This window comes from Danio aesculapii, chromosome 3 (assembly GCF_903798145.1).
Source record: "Danio aesculapii chromosome 3, fDanAes4.1, whole genome shotgun sequence".
NCBI lineage: Eukaryota > Metazoa > Chordata > Actinopteri > Cypriniformes > Danionidae > Danio > Danio aesculapii.
Window position 1 is genome coordinate 52,346,631 of NC_079437.1, and position 15,728 is coordinate 52,362,358.

Sequence of the window (15,728 nt, forward strand, 5' to 3'; positions counted from 1 at the left end):
AACGTCGAGCCAACATCTTAAACCAACATCACATTGACAACCAATACTGACATTTATTTGTCAGGTACTGCAACCAAAATCCAGTCTCTGATAGACGTCATACTGGTAACATCCACCCAACATTAAGCTGTAACATCGTTAGACGTTCATATTTGCTTGTTTTTACGTTGTGGCCAAAGTGGCCATAATCCAACATCCGTCCGCCATTGGACACTGACATCTGGTTCTGACATTCTGACGTTCATGATGTTTTTTATTTTTGTTCAAAATTCTATCCACCCTGACATTGGGGTATCAACATCAATATGACATCATGTTGACGTCCTGTGTCTGCTCAGTAGTTGTACAAAATGTTCAATTCTAAGACAATCATTCATTCATTCATTTTCTTTTCGGCTTAGTCCCTTTAATAATCTGGGGTCGCCACAGCGGAATGAACCGCCAACTTATCCAGCATGTTTTTTCCAGCATCTCTGGGAAAAATCCACACACACACTCATACACTACGAACAATTTAGCCTACCCAATTTACCTGTACCGCATGTCTTTGGACTGTGGGGTAAGCCGGAGCACCCGGAGGAAAGTCACGCAAAACGCAGGGAGAACATGCAAACTCCACACAGAAATGGCAACTGACCCAGCTGAGGCTCGAACCAGCGACCTTCTTGCTGTGAGGCGACAGCACTACCTACTGCGCCGCTGCGTCACCCTCTTAGACATTTAATTACCTAATATTTGGTGGCAAAATTGACGCAGCTCTATACTCCACACAATAGATGAATTAATAAGAAGCATTTAAAACGCATTGGTTGTATTGATATTTTTACTATTTTTGTATTAGTTCAATTAAGTTAAAAATATCAAAATGGATGGAAATTTTAATTGCAATCTAAATACGTAAATCTAATTTGTTAGGCCTAATTATTTTTTTTGAAGTGTGAGTTGGATAATTTGGATAATCTGATAAGAAAAAAATGTGCATAAACCACGATGGAAACACATTTACCGACTAAAATCTAGCATATGCATCAAATGTGATTTTTTTTCTTTGCAAAAGTAGGCATGAGAGGATTATGTTAAAGGACAAACCAGTGGAACGACCACATCGACAACATCTAAAATGTCCTTTAATCATAAAATACCAAAGTCAGTCATCAAATTCCCAGCACCGGACGTTAATATTATGTTATATTTAGGTCATGATGTTGGGTGATTTTAGGTTGTGTTGGAAAGTGACCAAAATCCAAGTCATATTGATGACAAATACTGACATTTATTTGTAAGGTATGGCAACCAAAATCCAACGTCTGATAGATGTCATTGTAGTAATGTCCACACAACATCAAGCTGTAACATCATTAGATGTTGATATTTGGTTGATTTTAGCTTGCATTGGAAAGTGTTCAAAATCCATCTGTCTGACAATGGACACTGATGTTTGGTTCTCATTTCCACCAAAAATGCTATGTACCCTGACAATGGGGTATAACATCAATCAGACATCATGTTGACATCCTGTGCCTGTTCGGTAGCTATACAATACGCTCAATTCTATGAGATTGGTTTATTTAAAATTTATTTAATACCAAACTTCACACAACAGACGAATTATTAAGAAGCATTTAAAACACATTGGATGTATTGATATTATTACGTAAAACGCGTTCTTATTTGTTTCATTTATGTTTAGCTAACAAATATCAGTCACATAAATTGTGGTAGTTCAATTATGTTAAAAATATGACATTAAAATGAATGGAAATTTGATATGCAATCCAAATACAAAAATCTGTGTGAGTTGGATTAACTTTTTATGTGATAAGAAAAACAATGTGCATAAACTTTGATGGAAACACATTTACCAAATAAAAACCAGCATATGCATGAAAAAGTTATGTGATTATGGGCACAAGTGGATGACGTTAATGAACAAACCATTAGACCAACCACATCGCACAATGTCTGAATGTTGTTTTAATCATTTTAAAATACCTATGTCAGTCATCAAATTGGTTCTGTAATATAACCTCACAGTCTTGAGCGGTTGTGTGAATGCAGCCATGTTGGCCTATCAGTAGGTAGAAAACAGCTCATGAAACTAAAACTCGTCATGAGACTAAAACTCTGATTTAAGTGTTCACACAACCTCACTGGCCGGAGTTTTCAGAAAGTCTCGGTTTTAGTCCTGCGACATTGGGTTTTCTTGTGGAAAAACAGTGAAACTGCATAGATAAAAGTGTGGTTTTGAAAATAGCCTTATTTGTGCAGACAGGGCCCTTTTATCAGGGGTCACCACAGTGGAATGAACCACCAATTACTCTGGCATAAGTTTTATGAGAGCAGATGCCTTTCCAGCTACAACCCAATACTAGGAAACACATTACAATACTACAAATTTCTATAATTATTACAATGTTTAACTTGTAACTTAACTTGCTGGGGCAGTTGACGTTTCTGTGTCGAGTTTGTATGTTCTCCCCACATTTGCGTGGGTTTCCTCTGTGTGCTCCGGTTTCCCCCACAGTCCAAAGACATGCGGTACAGGTGAATTGGGAGGGCTAAACGGTCAGTAGTGTATGAGTGTGAGTGAGTGTTTATGGATGTTTCCCAGAGATGGGTTGCGGCTGGAAGGGCATCCGCTGCATAAAACATGTGCTGGGATAAGTTGGCGGAACATTCCGCTGTGGCGACCCCGGATTAATAAAGGGACTAAAGCTGAAAAGAAAATGAATGAATGAATGAACTTGTAGGTTGCAGTTGCTCTCCTAGACTTTGAAGTCCTCCTTCAGTAAGTGAGTTGTTAGGGCAGTGATGGTGAGTCATGGCTGCCTGGATAAGAGCATCACGCTGTCCTGTGTGTCACCGCTGCTCCTCATCCACTCGCCTGTCAAATTCCACCTGAGCACTCCTCTCACCTCCACGTTTCGAAAGCTTTTTTAGACTCGGGCTGAATCTGTGATGGACATTTACTCTGTGATTGGGCAAAGCCTCAGAGGTGTTTTTGTTAGCTTCAGACCAAACATGCTGAGTTTTGTGTCTGGAAGGTTTATTTTGAAACGTCTCATTAAAGACTCGACAAATTAGAAAGTAATGCGCTGCGTAAAAATAAATAAGTAATGCAACTGATAAATCCAAACACAGCATGACATTTTCAGAGATTGTACAAAGCAAATGAATATTAATTGAAGCAAGCTCTGTTTAGTTTATTAACGTTGCTAAACAAAACTAGATCCACGCACCATGTTTTCTAAACACTTGATTTAGGATTAAAACTCATGTCTGAAGAATTAAACTAATTACAGTACAAACATGACCTTTTTGTAAAAGTAATTAAGGTTAATCGCTGGATCTCTGATTTTTTTATTCTTCTAATTGGTCATTTCCTTGATGTCCACAATAAGGTGATAAACTCCAACACCTCATCTCTTAAATTAGCATAAGTTGTGAATTTCTAAGATACACATTATATGTGTAAGGATGGATTTTACTCAGAATTAAAATGTGCACTGTAATAAAACAACAAAAACTCTGGAATCTGAAGAAGACTTTGCCTTCTTTCCTGAACTTTCCTTCCCCTCTGGTATTGATAAATACTCATGTGTGACTGGTAACAAGGTTTTGTTTACTATCTTTGATAACATTTTAATTGAACCCCAACAGATGAGTAAATCTTTAAGTCACTGGTTAACTGTAACAAAATATCCATTCATTGATCTCATCTAAAGAGAAGGACAGAATGTCTCGGGGTCGCAAGTCTGTATCCAGATCGACCCGTAGTGAAGAGCTCTCAACCTCAACACTATGTATATTTTGGACTTCCATCTATAATCTTAGCTTTATCTTTGAGTAAATGATGTTGTACATTTCTCAACTGGCTTTTATTGTTTGATTGTGTAACCGATACACTTTCATCTGGAAAATAAAGTGTTACGTTTTGGTACATTCTGAATTCTCCTTTTATATCCAGTATGTGGAGGCTTATGTGGAGGCTGGTGCTACCTTGATCGATGTACATGATATCTAAACAAATTGCATGAGACTGTTTGGAGCAGTCGGCTCTTCAGCTTGGAGACTACTCGATTTCTGGTTATCGCTGATTCAGCAAGTTGTGTGGAAATGACTAAGTTAACTACACTTTTAGTACGAGTGAGTCGGAGGCAACCGGACTAATTGGGTATTAGTTAACCCTGCATCCTCTGACTAACTTCAGAATATCGAGATCCTGTCCGTGAGAAACACGTAAAACCCCAGGGTGTAAAAACTGTGCAGCATTGGGTCCCCTAATGAACTTATAACTGAAGAGTATAGGATCAGATAGAAATCAATCCTCTTAATCGATTCATGAACCACAAATGTGACCCATTCCTAATTAGAAATACACTCTAAATTTGACGGTCACTTAAAATTGGAGTCAGATTCAATTCGGAGTTGAAAACAAACATAAATAAATTCTAATAAACAACCAAATTCTTTTTAGAAGCACTAGAAATGGCTTGCATGCATTTAACCTTCAACTATTCATCGGAATCTGTTGTTGGGCTGATAGAATGGAATCTTACATATGGAAAATATAATTAGCAAGTTTCTGTCCTGTTTTTTTTAAGAGAGATTTTTGGTACATTATTGGGTCACACTTTACAATAAGGTTTCATTAGTTAATGTATTTAATAACATTACTTATTATGGATGGTATTTGTACAGCATTTGTCAGCATTAGTCATAGTTAAACATTTACCAATGCATCATTTATTTCCAAATTCATGATTGTAAACATTAACGTTAACATGAACAACTGTATTTTCATTAAATGCTGTTTACTATCATGAACAAATAACATAGTAAATGTATTGTTCGTTGTTCGTTTATGTTAGTAAATGCATTAACATTAACTAATACAACCTTATTGTAAAATGTTACCATAATTGTTGTGTAAAATACATGATCCACTGAAAAAAAGTCACGAGAAAGAATTTTTGTGGTGCATCAAGAAATATACTGATAAAAATACGAGCGTAATGCGATATATGTACACAGACTTTTAGCTTTCAGTCAGCCAGCTCAAGTGCTTCTGGTGAACTTTCATGCCATTACAAAATCACAGCATTTAAGATCCGATTTCTTTAAAAATCAGTGATCTTTACTCTCAGACTGAAATACGATATAAAGTGGGTGAAGGAACCATATGAAAACCGTCACATAAACCTTTCACCGGAGGTTTACCAGTGGCTGCAAAACACTAGCTGTGCATACAGCCCATTTGTTGTTATTTCTGTAGCAATAGCTGGCAGTTTATTCCAAAAATATTTGATTCCCCAATTCCAAGCTATGTTACTGTGGATCAGGAGATGATTAGTAAGGGGAATCAACTCCTGCTTTATAAACTTTTTTTTTTTCAGTTTAAAAGTAGTAATTATTCCTAAACTCAGTTGGAGTGACATATAAAGTATACTTTGTCATTAAACTGAACTGTGCACATGTATTTAACAAGCAATTTTCTTTAACGATCCAAAAAATAAATAATATGCTCAAATGAGGCTCATTTATAGTACTGGTGAGGTGTGGGTTGAGATTCAAATTTCATTTTAAAAACAATCAAAGCTATGGAAATGTGTCTTCATATTTATATACAAAAAAGTCTTTCAGCTACCTTTAAATTCTGTGCTCAAAGCTTCTCCAATCTTTAAAAAACTAAAAAGTAATAGAAAGAAAGAAAGAAAGAAAGAAAGAAAGAAAGAAAGAACACTGAGAAATCAATCCCTAGAAAGAAATCCATCAATTCCACTATCAGGAATTGGAATCAGAATAACAAACAAACAAACTCTAAGTAGTTCAACTACACTCTACCTTAGCTAACATAAATTTAAAAAATCTTTCAATTTTATTAAACACGTGTAAATAAGTAAATGAACGAATTAATTAATGAATAAAAATACAACAACACTGAGAGAAATAAAATCCAGTATCAGAAATGGAATAGTAAAAATATTAATAATAAAACAAACAAGCAAGCAAGCAAACAAGCATGAATAAACAACTGAACAAACGACAACATTGAGAAAAATAAAACAAATTATTCAAAAGAAATTCATCATTTCCTGTATCTATAAACAAAAAGGTTGGAAAATTGAAATAAAAAATAAAATCTACAAGCCAGAGAACAAACAAGTGAATGAGGAAATGAACGAACGGATGAACGAAAGAAAGAATACTACATTGAGAAAAAAATCCTCGAAATGAAATCCATCATTTCCAGTATTAAATTCAATTCAATTCACCTTTATTTGTATAGCGCTTTTACAATGTAGATTGTGTCAAAGCAGCTTCACATAAAAGGTCACAGTAAATAGGAACAGTGTAGTTCAGTTTGTAGTGTTTAAATTCAGTTCAGTTTAGCTCAGTTCAGTGTGGTTTAAAAATCACTACTGAGAGTCCAAATATTGAAGAGCAAATCCAACGATGCGCAGCTCTACAGATCCCAAACCATGCAAGCCAGTGGCGACAGCGGAGAGGGAAAAAAAACTTCACTAATTGGCAAAAGTGAAGAAAAAAACCTTGAGAGAAACCAGACTAAGTTGGGCACGACCATTTTAATTTCTCCGCTGGCCAAATGTCTTGTGTAGAGCTGCAGTCTCAGCGGTCGGAGGCTGGAAGCTGGCCTCAGCGAAGTCTCGTCTGGTCCCTGGAGCGTCACAGGAATCAGTCTCATGTTCTCCACTCCTCCATGACCACCACAGTAGCTGCTCAGGATACGGCCTGGTCCAGGATATGGAAACCTTGGGATCATCTCGTCGCTGGTCTTGGATCGAATCAGTGACTCTACATAGTCTGAGGCCCTTGGGAAGAGTATCCCCAGGTGGAAATGGAGAATAAAGAGAATAATTAGCGTAGCTGCTGTTCATAGTGTATATAAACAAGATGCAGAAACCTGTGTGGAAACCCGCTAAGTGGTACACTGAGTGTATGCTTTTCTAAAAAGATAGGTCTTTAGTCTAGTTTTGAATTGGGAGAGTGTGTCTGAGCCTCGGACGTTATCAGGAATTAGAATCAGAATAAACTAAAATCTTTTGAAAAACAAAGGAAAAAATGCACAACAACAATACTGAGAAAAAAAATCAATGTTTAGAATGAAATCAGGAGTTTTAGGAATTGGAATCGCAATAAACTAAAAAAAAACATACCAAAATGGGCATAAATTATGTGGAAACATAGCTAGTTTTACTGTCAAAAATTATGAAACTCAAAAAAAAAAGTATCAATGATGATGGGCTCATCGATAATGTCAGTCGTAGAGTAAGCAGTTACGTCACTGGTGGTTCATTAGCTGAGTCACTCCTGAAAAGTCAAATTAAAAACTGTACATAAAGTGTATAACTACAAAAACTATAGAAGTTAAATCCACAAGATGTCAAATGTCAGCCGCACAGATTACACAAAAATAATGACTGATTCAAACTAATTGCTTAAAAACTTTCATAAGCAGGCATCGGAAAAGCCGGAACAGATGCTTCTGATGAAATGGAGCAATCATCAAAAAAATGAAACGTTTCGGAGCTCTTCTGAGCAGATCCTTGAGCAGCAGATCTGTCAGTATTCCAGCATGGCTGTGCTAATAGGAGAGCGCGTGTCAGATAGTTACTGTATCTGTATCCCTGGGGTGAGACAGAGTGGAGAACTCCAGCTGAGACCACAACTTATACAGCACACACATCAGTTCTTTCAATCTCAGGTTTCCCAAGATACTCATTTAAAGTAGTTAAAATACACTCTCAAACACTTTTATTCATGACCATTTTTATTAAAATAGAAACATAACAAAACAAAAATTAGGTCAAAAGTTTTCGCGAAAACTTCAAATGTGTTATAAATATGAAAAAACGTGCACACATATTAGTGAACCATGATATAATCATAATATAAGTGGTATAATTGACTACAGTCTGCTATGAGGCACCGAGTAGAATTGAAATCAAACATTGCTTATCAACACATACATAAAACATGTGCATATACACCTATAAATTACTCGCATATACATCTACACTATTGGATGTTCAAAACAATATATAAGAAACTTGCATATATACATATAAACTTGATGCATGCGTACACCCACATACACATACATACATATAAACTTGATCCTTGCTTAAATACCCATATTAACAAACAAACACACATAGTTCTTCAATTGGGTGTGCATTCTTCTTCTAATAATTCAACAGCCCATCATCAATTATTCTTTACTGTACATGTTCAACTCAAAATGCATTTTCATTTAACTGCATTGAACATGTTTTAAATATTTCTGTAATAACTATTTCTGTAATAACTATTAAAATATATGTTCAAGCATACCTCCTGTATCCAATATCCGCAAAATTTGAGTCATATCGAATTGCTGTCACATTACTGAAAAATAAAAAGTTCTAGTTCTTCAGTATGTTTACATTGAAGTTTACATTTAGTCCAGGCATAATCCCATGGCAAGCTCAATTAAAAATGGTTTAGAAAATGCGGTACAATTCTAGGAATATATTTTGATTAATGGTGGTATCCGAGCTATGCTATGACTTTGATTTATTTGTAAAAAAAAACAGGATGGATTTATTCGAACGTTCTGGTGATATTCTGGTTGCCCTTAATGTCTTGATTATTCTCATTTCACCTTCTGCTGTGTGAAAATGAAGAGTGCGAATGTAAGCCCTGAAGTGATGATGTCGTGATAGGTAAAAGCACCAGGGGAACCGCATTTCGAAACAAATCTTGTGCTGGAATCTCACGTCTCATTTCTTGTTCTAAAAACAAACATTTCTAAGTAGATTTGAAAATTATGGCTATACCTAGAACAAAAAAATACTCCACTAATAAACTAATGTTTCACTTTCTAAAATAACAATTAGTATAAAAAACTTTGAGTCACACACACACACAGGGTGCGAATCACAGGGAGATTTGACCCCCCATATAAGGCTCAATCACCCCTGAAGGATGTCTGGGGGTCTGCTCTTTAATTAGCCGGAAATAGTTTGCACTGATCTGTATCTTAAATAGTAACATTATTAATTAAAAATAATGTATAATATAAATGTACATTTGTCGTCCCCTACAATGGTTTATACCATTGTGAATGTATGATAGCATGAGGAGATTATACAGAAAAAAAATATTCAGTCAAAACAGGCAGATTTCGCCTACTGATAAATTAAACTAGGTAATGAACATAATTAAAATAGGTGTTTGTGTCAACATTTAGCTTAAACGGCACCTATTTTACCTCCTTTTCAAGATTTTTGTCTTTTGTGTCTCCAGAATGTGTCTGTAAAGTTTCAGCTCAAAACACCCATCAGATTATTTATTATATCATTCAGAATATTGGGATATATATCGTCACCTTAGAATTATAAGGTTCTATCTGACATTTTTGTCAAAATTGAGTAATTGGCATATTCTTATTAAATGACAACTTATTTACATTATGGGATGTTTTTTTATAAGTTGTTTACAATTTATTTTATTTAAAAAACAAATGTTAAACATATACTGTTTGCTATGGAATGCAAAAACTTTAAAGCTAAATATCTCAATATCATTCAGAACGCAGATAGAACCTTATATTTCCAAGGTGACAATATATATATATATATATATATATATATATATATATATATATATAAAATATATAATATATATTTTCTGCTCTGAACACAATGTACAGTAGCTGTTTTTGCTGCCTATGCCTTTAATGCTAGTTCTCCCTAACCACCATTCCTAACCATAGTTCTTGACTGCACACTGTCAGAATGTGCCTCATTCTCCACCTCAGCTGCGTCAGATAAACAGCACAGTGACAGACACGAAGGAAGCAGATGTCACGTAACGTTTGTGCGAAATACTACAGTAAGAACTTTCCCAATGATTATTTGATTTATTTGTTGTGTAATTCAAGCCTTTCTGCAACATCGAGTCACACGCAATGTCGTTACACAGTTCATGCACACACAGACACATACACTGCATGCTCGTTTAACTTTGCACTGTGTTTGCATGCAAATGTTACAGAATACACGTTTATATCCACTGCTGTATGTATATCCGTTATGAACCTGATTTATCATCCACAATCTGGGATTGAAGCGTCTTCTTTTATAATTGTACTGACATGCGGCTGTGGAGATAAAGTAAAGATGGTAAAACTCATTACAAACATGCACTGTTTTAAAAAAACGTTTTAAACTTGTAAAACTCATTCTTGATCACATTTGATGATGATTGATGATCACAGAGAGCTGAACAGATCTTTTAATCCCAGTTGCTTTGCGCACATCCTGTCTTGTTGATATGATTATACACGTTACTAGAGAGACATGTTAATATGCGTCTGTCAATCAATTTGCGGAGAAACCACACTCCAATGTCACGTTGCAGTGGGCCTCAAAATGGGAGGGATTTGGATCCTATTTTAACATCAGGAAATTAAAAAAAGAGACACAGCTCTGTCCAAACAGCTTAAAAAATATGATTTTCATCATAGGTGCCCTTTAAAAGAAAAAGAAAATTAGACTTGTTTTATAATAAACACCTATTGTTGCACATCGAACAACTGAAAGAAATGTGGGTTTGGGATTCAATTCACAAGAGTATTACAAGTCAGAGTTACAGCTTTTAAAAAATGTACATCTCTGAGGCTGTGAGAAAACCCCACCAGTACAACCTTGTAAAATGGAAATCAATTCAAATTCAGTCCTCATTCTGAATGATGTACTGTAGAAATGCATTAATGCTGGCAATGGGATGAGAATGCACGATGGTTTACATCTTTTTTTTTGTAATGAGACGGAATGAATCACATTTCTGTCTCCATTCCCTAAAGCACAATTAAGCTGCTGAAACTGTGTCAGAATCAACAGTGTTAGATTAGCTCCACAACAACCAAACATCAGAAGCTGTTTGGCTCGGCTGCTACCTTCTAATCGTGCCTTTGTGCAGAGCAACTCCAGGGGATTGTGGGTACTTGTGACTGAATAAATCTCTGCCTCTGTGTATTTTGCGACAAACTGTGACAAACTGGCTATGTAATGTTGATCACACACTTTCAGGACTTTCTAAACAAGCACAGAGTGCCAGAATGCATGGAAAAACTCAAGTCAAAATTGTATAGGAGTTTTCGTTATAATGACATAAAGATTTGCTCAAATCACTCACTTCATTATTTCATTACAGTACACTGATTCATTTAGAAACAGAATACAAATAAGTGATTGACTTGATGATTGAGTCACAGAGTTATTCACTACACTGATTCGTTGAAACACAATGATTCATCTGGAAGTTCATTTCATTCATTCATTTTCTTTTCGGCTTAGTCCCTTTATTAATCTGGGGTCGCCACAGCAGAATGAACCACCAACTTATCCAGCATATGTTTTACGCAGCGGATGCACTCGCATCACTGGGAATCATCTAGAAATAAAACAAGTAATTGTAATTATGGTTGAGTCAAAGATTCATCCACTCTACTGATTCATTTAAACACACAAATTTTTTTTCAGTTCAAAAACAAGTGGTTGCATTTAAGAGTGAGTCATCGATCGTCACTGTCTTCATGACTGAACCACAGAATCATTCACTTTACTGATTCATTGAAACACACTGATTCGTTCAGTACAAAAATAAGTGAGTGCATGAGACGTCTTTCAGATGAGACGTTAAATCGAGGTGCTGACTCTCTGTGGTCATTAAAAATCCCATGAAACTTCTTGTAAAGAGTAGGGGTGTAACCAAAGTGTCCAGGTTGGGTAGTTGGTGGTTGGTGCAGTGAATAGCGGAGGGGTGTCGAACGAAAGTGAAGAGGGTTGGGGAATCGCGGAAGAAAGTAAAAGTGAACAGTGAACGGGGGAGGAGGGCGTTTGAGGAAGGGGATCGGTAAAATGAGGTTCAGTGGTAATCTGGAGGCATTACTTGAATTCCTTTTTTGATGTGAAGTACTCCCTCTGTTGAGCACGTGGTTAGATGGTGTTCAGTTCTTTTGTCCTCACGAGGCTTGGAGTGGAGTGGAGTCTGTCGTTTAAAGTTTTTGAGGTGGCAAAAAGGACTGGTCGTGTCGACTTGAGGTTTCATGGTGTACTAAACTTAAACAGACTCTCGACGGAAAAGAAAGTAAGAAAGGTATCAGAGATGAGAATGTCTAAGTTGTGTGATTAACCCATTTTGTATGGGTACCCGCCTGCTCCCTGGAGTCCTCTGGGCTTCTCCTGGATTCTGAATTCAAGTCTTGCTCTGGTCTGGGCCTTCAAGTCTTTGGGCGGTGGCCTTAGGGCACAAGCTTTTATAAGGATAGTTTTCTATCCACCCTCCAGAGCAAAGCGGGGTGATTTGCACAGGCATTCTGGTTGTAAACTGATACAGAAATGTTCAAGTTTCCTAAAATGTTAATATGTTGCACACGTATTAACATGAAATCATTCAGTACACCAAATTAGCTTTGCAGGTACATCAAACATGAACTATCTTGTTTAGCTCTGGTAGAGTTAAACATTGATTGCAGAATTATTAAAACCATAATATTAATACATGAGCAAGAGACTTGTTGCAAAACACCTGATTACACATAAAGAGAATAAAAGTTTACATTCAAAGCATCAGTCTTAAGCAAGGAGCTTATAGAAGTTCTCTGTGTGTCCAGTTCTGAGTGTCCTTGGGATCGGATTACAACTGACCATCCAGTCTTTTCCGGGTGGAAGAAGCTGACAGTTTATTATTTGTTGAATAAAAGCAGAATAATTATGTGCCTGATCGGCCATATTCGTTACACAAGGGATTGTCTTCACATCATAATTACTCCCTTTTCTGATTCATTCAGTACATTTTTAAGTACACATATTCCTTCAGTATATTTTGACTATATTTGCATTTTGTCCACAGACCTTTCCTTACCTGCAGATGTTTAGGAAAAATACTAATGGAACATTTTTATTTTAAAAATCTATACAAAAGTCCTCGCACTGCATTCTAAATAGCAAGTCTATATACTGCATTCTGTGTCGGAATATCTGTGTTTGATTTGGTCTGTGTAACTCCACCCACTGCAAGTTAACTCGATTATATTTCAGCACCCTGGGTTGCTTTGACACTCTTTAAAACCCAAAAAGTTAAGGTAACTCAAACCACTTGAGGAAACCAATTGCAACAAACTAATCCAAATGAGTACTTTGAACTTAATCAATTTGAGTAAACAAAGCAATTTATGCACAGGAAAATCCAATAAATTAAAAGAACTCAAACCAACTGAGTAATGTAAAACCCAAAAAGTTAAGGCAACTCAAACCGTTTGAGGAAACCGATTGCTACAATCCAGTTAAAAAAACTAATCTATATGAGAACTGTAAACTTACCTCATTTGAGCTGAAGTAATGAGGTATTTAATTAAGTTCAAAACTCTTTTCAAATGAGTAGAATTAACTTTCAGTAAATTTTGAGTTAACTACACTCATTTCATTTGATAAAGTTGACTGTTGGGTTTTACAGTGCAGAAAACACAGCATATTTCATTTTAGCCTCAAAGGCTGTCTTAATATATGAGCGTGACCAAAAATGCAAATTTTAGAGGAATGAGACACACCAAATCTACATGAAGGGGTTTTTAATTAAAAAATAATACAAATATTACAAGCTTGATCATCAGTTATTGTCAATTTGGCAACCTGCATGTGAAAATTGCCAAAGAAAGGGCCAGGTAAAAAAAAAACCTCTGCAACATTTTGAATTAGGATGCAATACCTAGTTCAACCACTAGGTGGTCAATCCAACACTACACCTGCAACTTATATATATACTTGGACTAAATATTTGGAACCACAGAACCCTCTCTCTTGATAGTGCTTGAATATGTGAATATATTGATTATTTGATTAAATATAGTTTTTGCAAGGTTGGTTTATCTTGGATAAGTTATATTAAATTGAAAATAGAGTGGGCGACATGGTGGCACAGTAGGTAGTGCTGTCGCCTCACAGCAAGAAGGTCGCTGGTTCAAGCCTCGGCTCGTGGGTTTCCTCCGGGTGCTCCAGTTTCCCCGACAAGTCCTAGCTAAAAATTGTCCGTAGTGTATGTGTGTGAATGAAAGTGATGGGTGTTTCCCAGTGATGTTGCAGCTGGAAGGGCATCCACTGCGTAAAACATATGCTGGATAAGTTGGCGGTTCATTCCGCTGTGGCGACCCTGGATTAATAAAGGGACTAAGCGGAAAAGAAAATGAAGGAATGAAAATAGAGTTTCAGGATGTTGTCAGGTGTCATAATGTCGAGTCAAAGTCTGCATCTCAAAATAAGCACCTCTTTTTTATGGTCATCTAGACTATTTCTCAGCTGTTGCCATGAAAACCACTTTTTTCATCCTCTCGCACTCTGAGTGTGCAAAATAGCAATATAAAAGAGAAAAAGAGAGAAAAAAGTGGCTTGTCAGTCCATCTGCACACACCCCACATCCAACTCCTCTCATCGCAAACAACTCCAATTTGGCAATTTTATGGAAAAAAAAGACTTAGAAGTCCTTTCATTTTGAGCTTTGATATTTGAATTTCAACAAGTACACTGAAACAGCTGCAGTGCTCTGTATAGGATCCACTAGAATTGATTACATATGGCATAGAAAATATAGAGGACATATCTAAGTTTGACAGTAAACAATCCAAAATGGGTGGCTAGCACCTACATTTGACAAATACCGACCCAATGCTGAAGTATTGAAGCCTGCGACTGCATGTGACATTAACAAACAATATTCTGAGCTTTCGAAAACAACGTGAATATGATGCTGTACAAAGAGCCTGGTACTCAGAATAACAAAAGCCTGTTGCAGAGGCTCTCCACTCATTTTGCCATGTGGGCTGAACACCCACTCCTGTCCAAAATGTGTCATGCATGCTGAACTCACATCTCTCACCAGAAAATACAACAGTCATCAGAGCAACACGTTTGCCAGAGTTTCATCATACATTCAGAGTCATGCATTCAGATATACCGCTACATGCATGCACTGTAAAAGTCATCAGATGCTAAAATTGAAAATAAAAGGCAAGGGTAAAGGTTGATTTACACTTTTGCGTCGAGTGATCAGCATGACACGGCACCTGCCTTGCATGTAGTCACGCATTTATACTTCTGCATGCTGTTTGTTTTGCTCTTCAGTAACACTTCCGAAACGTTAGCTGGCAGTAGGTTTTTATGTTCCTCTTTGTCGAGTTTCTTCACAGGTATTTTGTTTTTTCTAAATGCTACCTTAATGTACAAGTAGCTAAATCTCAATAATTCAGAGGCGGGAACCAGTGGACGTGCAACGACTTTAATCATAAAGTAAACACAAAACAACAGTTTCCATCTAGAGCTACTTCAAGGGACTCGACACTTGTAAACACTCGCTCCAATGGATTCGCTGAGTAGAGTCTGTTTGCAGACTGCAAGACAGGGCTGAAACATGAAGGGGAGTAACTTTGTAGTACGTTAACTTGAAGTTATGGAGACCCACTTGCCAAAACTATGTTGTCGTCAAGATGGCGCTGTACATCAGTTAATAACATCTACACCTACTCCACACCTAAACCCAACCATCACAGTTATTAATGTCTACACCTACCATAACTCTAATCCAAACCATCATCGTTATTAACATCTACATCTTCCCCAAACTTAAACCCAATCATCAGTTATTAATTTCTACACCTACCCCATTAA